Raw genomic sequence first — 7,500 nt, 5'->3', positions numbered from 1 at the left:
CCTCTTGTAGACCAGGAACCCCCCAATGGTAGCTGTAGTACCCAACAGCTGATTGGAGGAACAGAGCAGACGACGGGCAACTTGGATATCACGGGCCAAAAAGTAAAAATAGATTAGATATCCTGCCCAGTTTCTGCCGGATTCGTGAGTGAGGCCTGGTCTATCGTGAGGGAGGTAAGCAAAGAGAAGTTATTAATTAAATTATGGCTTGGGAAGAAGTATGCAGGTTCCCACATGATAGAAAAATGCTGTACTGTTCTCAGTGCCGGTCAAACGGATGATGCAATGGTCTAAGGTGGGGGATCGGAAGTCAAATCCCAGTGAATGATCGTTATAATGGTGATTTAAGGTCGTGATATGCGAACTCCTTCATTGATTTGGCAGGAGACATAGGCTGGCTGGCCTGGACATCGTGAATTGACAGGTGAAAGAATTGTCATGTGGTATTTAGACAAGCATACTAGCCTATGACAGCCTTTGATTACCTCTGATTTAGAAGAGAAGGAAATAGTTGAAGCCGAGTTGTATATAATTATTTTTATGCGAGCGTATTAGCCTACTTTGCCGGGCTGATATGTTGTATTACCTAAGGAAGGCCCTAAGTGTATGAGAGTGAATTTGATTGTAAATTCCTTTAGGGTGAGTCTAGTGTATATTTTCTTAGGCCCATCTGTACAATTTCAAATATGCATATGTCTGTTTATATTTATAGTTGGTGCATAAAACAAATAAATATTAGGATATACGGTTACAGTTCTGTAGGTATGTTGGAGTTTTGTTAGGTCTACCAAAGAGATAATCTAAAATTGATTATGTGGAAGAGACAATAGTTTAACTAAAGTCTTAACAGAGCTGTATCCTAAGCAATTGTAACTGATAGGTTACGCAAATTATATTAATGTTTAGATTATTAGGAAAAATTGAATTTTAACGTAACCTGAGCTAACTAGCATCCATGCTTAGGCGTCGGCTTTAGCCCAACTCACATTTAATCAGTATGAGTAATGCAGTTCCCATTTTCCACCCAAATGTTCATTCAACCCTGAATGATAGAATGTGTAGCTAAGTGCCAAAACCTATTAGTAGAAAGAACTAAGATATCCGTTGTAGAAAGAGGCTGCACTTACTATGTGATATGTAAAGTACATTACATGAATTATATTCAAATCACATTTTCATTAAATATACCATACTGTATTTCATCATATTCCAGTATATATTAAAAATTACTGTATTTTGCTTGAATAAGTGTAAGTCTAAAGGCTGGCTCACAAGCTAGAAAATAGATTTAGTCTATTACAATACTGTACAAGTTTTATAGGTCATTAAAGTTCAGTAAACTAGAGACAAATAAATGTATTGAATTAAATTACAAGATTTATAGGATATAAAAGTTCAGTAGAGTACATAGAGTACACTAGAGACAGCTAACATATCAGCTTATTTACAGTGGATAATGAAAATAGGAAGCAAAAAAAGAAAAAAAAATCTTTCAAGGATGCTGTTAAATATGTGCCCAAGCTTAGCCACTGAAATAAAACATTGGCAGCTATTGCTATGAAAACTGTAGATAACACCGGAGAAGTAATAAATCAACCATTGAAAATGTGCAGTATTCTATGAATAATTTTTTATTAAATTGAGATAGAATTATATTAGTACTGTATCAGTTTTATGTTACTTCAAAGATTTTATGGAATAAGTTAAAGCTAATGCAGATATCAGTTGCAGTAAAGTCCTGGTCTTTTATAATTCATCCGTGGTCAGAAATACTCTTAAAATACATAATGGTGAGTGGTTGGATGAAGTTATGCTAGTTAATTGGTATGTAATATAGTATGGTATAGTTGCTGTTCACTAGTTATGTGTAAAGGTTTTTTCTATTTTAAAGAATTCAGCCGAATATATCGCACTGTACTGTATTTGATATATGGTATAATAAACCATACTGCTACTGTATAGTATTGTATGAAATTGATGAACTTGGGAATCGGATGTTGTTGAGGTATTTTTAGGTATATTTGTGAAGCAGCTTTCTGTATAAGTTTGTACAGTAGTGGCACAGTACAATTTCCTTTTTTATGCAAATATTATTAACACCAAGAAGTCTCTTAGAAAGTATTTTATATACTCAAACAGAGAAGTGTCATTACCCTCAACAATATATAAAGCATTAATTGTAGGACCCAGGTAAAGAAGAATATGCAAATAATGTTTTATACGGTTCTTTTCTATTTTAGAATCTATCTGTTATCAAGACAATTTCTTCTACTCACTGACAATATAGTATAGTATAATGACTGGTTAAAGATGTCATATGTTAAGTATAACATCTTTAGGTGTTTCATACTCATTTGGAGTGATTGCTGTAACTTGGCATGATCTGCCATGAGTAGGGTTATGTCCTTTCTCCATGTGAGTAGGGGAACACATTGATCTTGTGTGCATGAAAGGTCACCCCTCAAGGTGAAAGGGTTGATAAAAAAGGGTTGGTGGGGGAAGTTTTGTGTTGAGCCTCTGTTCAGTCTTGGTTGGAGAAGTGTCCTATGAACATTAAGTGAACTTAGGTGATTCTTACTTAGTGGGAAATTTGCATTGTGCTTATTTCTTTTTGATCTTCATTCATTATTTAGAAGAATAGAATCTTGAAGTCAAGGCTCATGCCAGTTGTTTGAAGCCGAGATTTTGTTCTGAACTTGGTGATAATACAGAGAGGAAGTGTAAGATAAGAAATAGTGCCCGTATGTACTGGATAGGTAACACATACTATATTTTGTAAGGATATTATAGCATGAATTCAGTAGAGGAGCACTGTAAGTTTTAAGCTTATTTAGATATACTTTATCTACCATGCAGGTAGTGATTTTGTTGCTTTATAGCCTTTCATAATGTAATGGCTTTTGCGGTATGAATGTGGTTTTTACATGTGGAATGTTGCTGATCAGGAGATACGTTTTTCAAGAATAAAGAAACAACTATGATTCTTTTAGCAGTGGAATTATACTGTAGCTTTTCAGTCACAGATGGTCCATGATCACAGTACCCTTATAGCTATAGGCCAATTCAACATTTTTAAAGTACTGTTTATATGTGTCTTCATTAGCTACAGCATCCATTATCTAGGTCTCTACAAGATTTTTGTATGTAACCATAGTTTTAAATGAACAATTTTCAAAGGCTCCAGGTAGATATATATCCTAGTTCTAATAGCAAGCTCCTAGGCAGGGAGTGCCATGCACTGTAGGCATTACTTTAGGTTCTTTTCAACGTCTCTTCGTCCTCTATGATAATGGTTTTAGTCTTTTACTGCAACACGGTTCCCGCTTCCGTTCTTCCATATCAATGTCCAACCTCTCGACTTTTCCTTCATAATGCAACTGCCAGCTTTTCCCTCAATTGGTCATGGGTGTGGGGAATCATAAATCAAATCCAATTCTAATATTAATGATATACAATTTGCTTGAGTTTATTTCTCATGAGCATTTATTAATGGAAAATCTATGTCCACCATTAAATTATAACGTTCTGCTCGCATTCACTTCAACACAAGTTCATGCTTTAAACCCTTGGGTATTTTTTTTTAATTAATATTCATGAAGAACTGAGTGTTACCAACCACAGTTTTCATATTCTAAACAAGTGTACTATACTTTATAATTAATTGTGAAAGTTGATTTGGATGATAATACGATTCAAATAAAAAAAGATGCTTACTTAGCATGCATATCAAGGGCAAACATAAGTGAATACAGCTTTATTCTAGTTTATTAAAGTGATTTTTGTGGGACATTTAGGAATTGGTTAACAGAATGTGTTTAAATAAAACTTCCGCTTAAGAGGAGTGGTATTTGAAAGTTTAGTGACAAAAAAGTAAGGTATCAGAATAGTTAATAATAATTGTTTTATTTTGTAAAGGGTCGTCAAGTGTGGTTTTCAGAAGAATGTTACAAATGTGAATAGACCCAATCTTTGAAATCTGATCCATTTTTAATTCTTATTTTTAACTTGGTCATAAAGAAATTTCATAAACACTGTACTCTGTTTTCTTTTTATTTGGTGAAAAGTTCTATAGTTTTCATATGAAATTTAATTTTGGAGATAGAAAAATAACTAAATATTCAGTAAATTCCATAGAACATGGCTCTAATGCTTCTGTTATTTTGCCTCATTAAGACTGCATCCCAGTAGCCATATCATTCAGTTACTTGAGCTAGATTCATCTTGGTGAATACTCTTGCCCACCCACACTCATGTTCTTTATAGCCAAGCCAAAGAAATAATTTACAAAGCAATGTGGACATTAAGAATAAAGAAACTCAATGTAAATGATGTAAGTAATAATGGAAATTAAAACTTGGAAGATCGATATCCAGCATAAGCATAACTTTGGAACTACAGTTTTTCAAGTTAGTGTGGAGGTGAATACAGTCGGCCCTCCTATTCAAGGGGGTTAGGTAACAGAGACAGGTGCAAAATGCGAGAATCTGCGAATACTTGCTCCCCTAGTGCGGGTTAACATCTAACCTAACTACTTGCTGCCCATTGCCTTTGTGAGGTCGAATAATACACTAAGTAACCCACTGTACTATCTGATATTGTTTTTACTTGGTTTCTATCACAGTATAAATATTGTATTACGGTATGAACACATTTCAATAAGTGTACAGTACATGCACACTTGTGTATGTAAGACTGCAGTACACGTAACACTAGCCATCATCACACTCAAGGTAGATGATATGCAGTACTGTGACGACAAAACACTGTCGTTTCTATTTAATATAGTGCGAGAGTACTATATTAGTGTATATTTCTGTGACATATGTATAGTACTATCACTACAGTACAGCTTGATTAGCTAAGGTAACACTTATAAGTGTTTGCTGTTTGGTAGGTCAACTCGCGCTGTTCACATTCCAAACTCACCATACACATAGCCTATATCTACATTACTATTGTACTGTGTTGTAAAATATGGTACTGTACACTATTTTGTATACTGTACTGTACAGTTGTTTTAAAGGTTTAAAGGCTACTAATGAGTGGTAGAGGGTAATGTATGTACTAAATTTTATACTAAAATCTCTCTAAGCACACTTAATAGGTACAGGTTTTTTTTTTTTTTTTTTTTAACATCAAAATATGATTCTGCACTAAAAGGATTGAAGCGAAAGATGCGTAAGCGGGGAGAGATGAAGCAAGACTGAGGACGAGTGAGCGAGAGATTTGGTGTTGTACCTGTAGAGAGGGAAATTGCGCTAAGGATGCCGGGTGCAAAGGAGCGCGGTTGCTTTGAAATCGTCTGGCTACGAGAGTACTTATCGCGAAACTGCAAATATGTGATTTTTTATTCAGTAGGCTACACAGTTTTCTGTATAGCGAATATCCTAATACGCGAAGATAGAACCCGCTATAACTGAGGCTTAACTGTAGTCTGTAAATAGTCGTCTGTGAAATGGTAATACAACAAGAGGGGTAGGGTTTTGGGCAATCCCACTCGAAGGTCCTTAATAGAATAGAAAGAATATAGAGTTAATCAGTCTTAGTAATGGCAAGGAAAGCACTTCTTCCTTAAGTGTCTTCCCGTTCCTAGAAAGGCGGTAAGGAAATACGACCTGGTTGTGCCATCCCTTCATGGAGTTTCCGTGACCTCTATCCTGTTAAAGTATCGTCGTCAGCCTGAACTACGCTTAGAAGGAGTACTTTAAGTTCCTTCCCCATTTTTGTCTCTCCTTCATCCCATGATGCTGCCAGTTTTGATAGAAGGGCTCTGAACTTCTTTCCCTCTTTATGGATGTAAAAGTCCAAAGACCGATCGATAGGAGTGGCATAGAAGTCCAAAGACCGATCGATAGGAGTGGCATAGAAGTCCAAAGACCGATCGATAGGAGTGGCATAAGTCCAAAGACCGATCGATAGGAGTGGTTATTTCTACCATTTCTATCCCTATAGGAGAGACAGTGCTGCGGTAGGAGTCTCCTTGGCTCCTTCACAGAAGACGAAGAAAAAGACAATAACCTAACACAGAGGGCTACTGTACTGTGTGCTTGCGCATGCTCTCCTATGGCTGCTTGCACTCATTCTCTTGTGCTCTCTAGCCTGTGGATGAGCGCTCCCACAAATGCACTCCTGTTTGCATGGCCACAATTGCTCTCTTGTAAGCTTCGTATAACCTTCTGATGCGAAGACTTCAGAGTTCTATGTCCACAACTCATCCTAGACATACCTGAAAACTTCACTAGATCACCTCGCATGGGATACTCACAGATACGTTCTAGGAATGTACTATGTGCTGGATCCTCAACGTTCTAGGAATGTACTATGTGCGGGATCCTCAACGTTCTAGGAATGTACTATGTGCGGGATCCTTAACGTTCTAGGAATGTACTATGTGCGGGATCCTCATGGATACTTTCATGCAACATACTACTGGATGAGCGGGATCCCTATGAGCTAGATCTCTGTATGCCAGTTCACCGTGCGCACAGGATATTCTTTGAGATTGTACCATGCTTCGAGACTGGACACGGCGTCAATGACCTTATACAGTATGTCAGGATGCCTGAAAACTCTAAATCAATCAATCAATCAATCGAGACTGGACAATGTCATTGAATCTTACTACTCTCCCTTGTGTAGAGTTGAAGCAGGTGACATTTCAGTTACTTATGGAAATAACCAGGAAGTCCGATTGATAGAAGTCGTGTATGTGTTACTTACCATTTCCCTCCCCATGGGAGACAATGTGTTATTGAGTATGCATATTGGTATGCAGTATAGGTGCTCACGTCTGATACCTGTGCTCTTTTATCACGAAAACGAGCTCTCGTGCTACTGGTAGGAATAAAGGGCCCCTCTCATTACTATTCTCCTTCCTGGACAATCTCATGCGTTGGAAAAGAGAGAGAAGCGATAAGTGTTGAGAGTTGTCCCTTCATGATCAAACATCAGTACATGCCAATTTGGCACCAGTACATTCTCACCTAGTTTGTGTGGGGCCTTGATTAAGGAAGAAACTATGGCAGAAATAAACATATCAGGCGTGTAGACTGTGCAAAAAAAAAAAAGAAAAAAAAATGGTAGAAAATTTTGAAAAGATTGACTTAATTTTTTGACACGTTTCTCATAACATTCATACCTTTTAGTTCATATTGCATTAAAACTTTTAATTCACTCCCTGTACTTTTTTGTTGTTATAAAATTGTATGCACAGTATTGAAAAATTATATTAATGTACTTTGATAACAATTTTTAAATCATTATCTTTAACTGCAGAGAAAGCTAACAGGTCTGTCAAATAAACAGGGCCAAAAAAATCATAGGGTGTAACTTTTGTGTGGTGGAAATTTAAGAGGAGAAAATTTTGTGGGGAGGAGAATTTAGGGGGGTGGAACTTTTGTGGGAAGAATTTTTGGGGTGGATTTTACGAGTCACCCCCTATACATTACTGGTAGACAATAAGTACATAATAAATGTAACAATTCCTTTTCTTTATCCCTG

General features: G+C 36.6%; 1 protein-coding gene across 10 annotated transcripts in view; it reads left to right on the top strand.

Annotated features, from left to right (window-relative positions):
• Positions 1 to 7,500, top strand: part of Pfk (ATP-dependent 6-phosphofructokinase) — a 130,460-nt gene that overhangs the window by 74 nt on the left and 122,886 nt on the right. For 6 of the 10 annotated variants that reach the window (XM_068390043.1, XM_068390044.1, XM_068390040.1 and 3 more), the window contains exon 1: positions 32 to 174. The exons of 1 other annotated variant lie outside the window; for it this stretch is intronic. The gene's annotated coding sequence lies outside the window, so the exon portion shown is untranslated. Of the gene's footprint in view, positions 1 to 31; positions 175 to 2,546; positions 2,568 to 7,500 lie in introns of those variants that run through there. 3 more of the 10 variants (XM_068390045.1, XM_068390042.1, XM_068390036.1) reach the window with 2 other exon arrangements.

Source organism: Palaemon carinicauda, chromosome 16 (assembly GCF_036898095.1).
Source record: "Palaemon carinicauda isolate YSFRI2023 chromosome 16, ASM3689809v2, whole genome shotgun sequence".
Taxonomy (NCBI): domain Eukaryota; kingdom Metazoa; phylum Arthropoda; class Malacostraca; order Decapoda; family Palaemonidae; genus Palaemon; species Palaemon carinicauda.
This window is presented reverse-complemented; position numbering and strand designations above follow the sequence as displayed.